This window comes from Pteropus medius, unplaced genomic scaffold (assembly GCF_902729225.1).
Source record: "Pteropus medius unplaced genomic scaffold, Ma_sr-lr_union100, whole genome shotgun sequence".
NCBI classification, from domain to species: domain Eukaryota; kingdom Metazoa; phylum Chordata; class Mammalia; order Chiroptera; family Pteropodidae; genus Pteropus; species Pteropus medius.
Window position 1 is genome coordinate 6,155,566 of NW_024349225.1, and position 2,302 is coordinate 6,157,867.

Genomic DNA, 2,302 nt, shown 5'->3' on the forward strand with positions numbered 1-2,302 from the left:
TTAATTAAATAGTTTCACATACCCAGAATTTGCAATCTCTGGATGCTTGTATAGAATGTATTGTATTTGCATGAACAAAATACTATTTCCCTTTTAATAAAGGTAAATGGGATATACTCACCTATTAAGAGTAAATGACTCCCAGATTGGAACACATAGCAAAATACAAATTTGCTGTATTTAAGAGAGACATCTAAAGTGAAAGATTCCAAAAGCTTGACAAAAAATGGAGGTGACCTAAATAAGCCTACCACTGAAAAATAACAAAAAATGTTGAGTACAAAAAAAAAAAAAGCATTGCTGTGCTGCCAAGAAAAAAAATGCTATAAAAATAAACAAAAATGAAGTGAAGAAATGAATCCAAAGAGGCAACGGAACCTTGATTTAAGCACCCACCCTGATAGAGCCCCTGCTGATCTCTGATGAACTTGAATTTCCTTTTACTGAAAGCTGCAGGGAGCTTAGGAGAAAAGACACAAAGCTTAGTGCTGCCCAACCCTACAGAGGCTGAGAAGATGAACATGTAAAGCCACAACCTTTAACACCTTCAGAAAAATGAACAACAATAGCAACAATAAAATACAAACTAAAAACCAAAATGAAAACAACAATAAAACAAACCCAAAAGAGGAGCATATTAAAGGAACCTGTCTGTTACAAACTAGATGTCAGGGAGAGGGAGGAAAAGAGACTACAGTACGTGGAGAATAAAATATTTCACATCATCGGTTTTAACATTAAAAACTAAATTCAAAGATAACAGTAAGTTCATAATATTCCAAAATTTTACTTTTCATTAAAGGCATTATTAATAGACTACTGCTATATAATATTCATTTCTAAGGAGTTAGATAGTAAAATATATATAGCTAAATGACCAGCCCTGGTCATTTTTTTTTTTCCTGGTCATTTTGTTTCAATCATATTTCTCTTTGTGTTCACAAGATCTCATTAACCGTTTTAAAAGTTCTCCAAGTGCTGATTTTAGAAGCTCAAAAACAGAGTTCTTTGTTTACTAGACACCCAAGATTTACCTTCATTGAAAATTAATTTGGCTTCAGTATCAGTAAGTAAGGTTATGTCATCCTCAGAACGAAAGACTAACAAAAACCTCATTTTTCTATAAAGAAAAAGTTCCAATGACATAGAATATAAGCTCCCATTAACCACTGTAGTTCAGTTCTTATTCGGATACTTTACTCCTGAAGGAGAAAACAGTGCATGTCATTCCCAGGCAAAAAGAGGACTGAGGAGACATAAATAGAGCAACTCTTAACTGTCTGATCAATTAAAGAGAGGGTTAGCAAAGGTAACTGAATCCACTGATAATTTCAAATTCTCATCCTGAGAAGTTTTCTTCGTAATTTTAAAAGATAAATAAAGAGTAGAATTCATACGAATTTCAAGTACTTCTCTGCTGATGAACAGACTAATTAAAGAAACAAAAACATCATCTTAGGTAATTATTAATAGACAGCAGTCAAGGTTAAAATCACTAGGGGCTGACTGTCAATACACTTTGTCACTAGAATGCAAACACCGAAAGCCTGATAGAGATGAAACAGCCAGTGATACATTAGAGAGACAGAAGAGTAAAGCCATAGTCTGCGACACTCCAAAACCTAGACTTTCTTCCAGTGTGGAAAAGCAAAGTCTATGGTCCCAGAGAAGAGCTCTTTGGTTCTTTGAAACGTTGAGCTTTAAGAAGGTCTCATATGGTAACAGGGGGAGACTTGAATTCTTTTTGGAAGCGCTTTTCCTTTGTTAATATGAAAACCACCCTAATGGGCCCTTTCGTTATAGGAACCGAAGCAAGTCTTCACCTAAACCAATGTTTTGGGGGAAGGCTGTGATGTCACAATCTGACAGAGGGTGTTCTAAGGTTCACCGAGCTGCCAAGTGAGCTGCTGTGTTAATAGCTGGGTATAGTTGAGTCACGGTGTAATTTGGCGTTAAAGTTAGCATGCCTGCCTAAATAGCTCAGAGTCGTCCTAGATTCCAAAGGAATATTTATTAAAATTCAAGTACTTTATAGTGGTTTAAAATTAGAAAACTGTAAAATAGGATTAACAACCAGAAATCAAGATAACGGGGGCCCCCAAAGGCAGATAGAATTAATCAATTTCCATGTCCCTCTTGATTCCAGTTCATTCATTTCAGCAGAAATTGCTTCACAAAGATTTCGTGAAATATTGACTGATTTAAGGCTAATGATTCTTTTTAGAGTTTTTGCCCCTTTATAAGATTAAAACATTTTTAGGTAGTAGGTACTTAAATACTGGTTGATTGATGTGAGATTTCA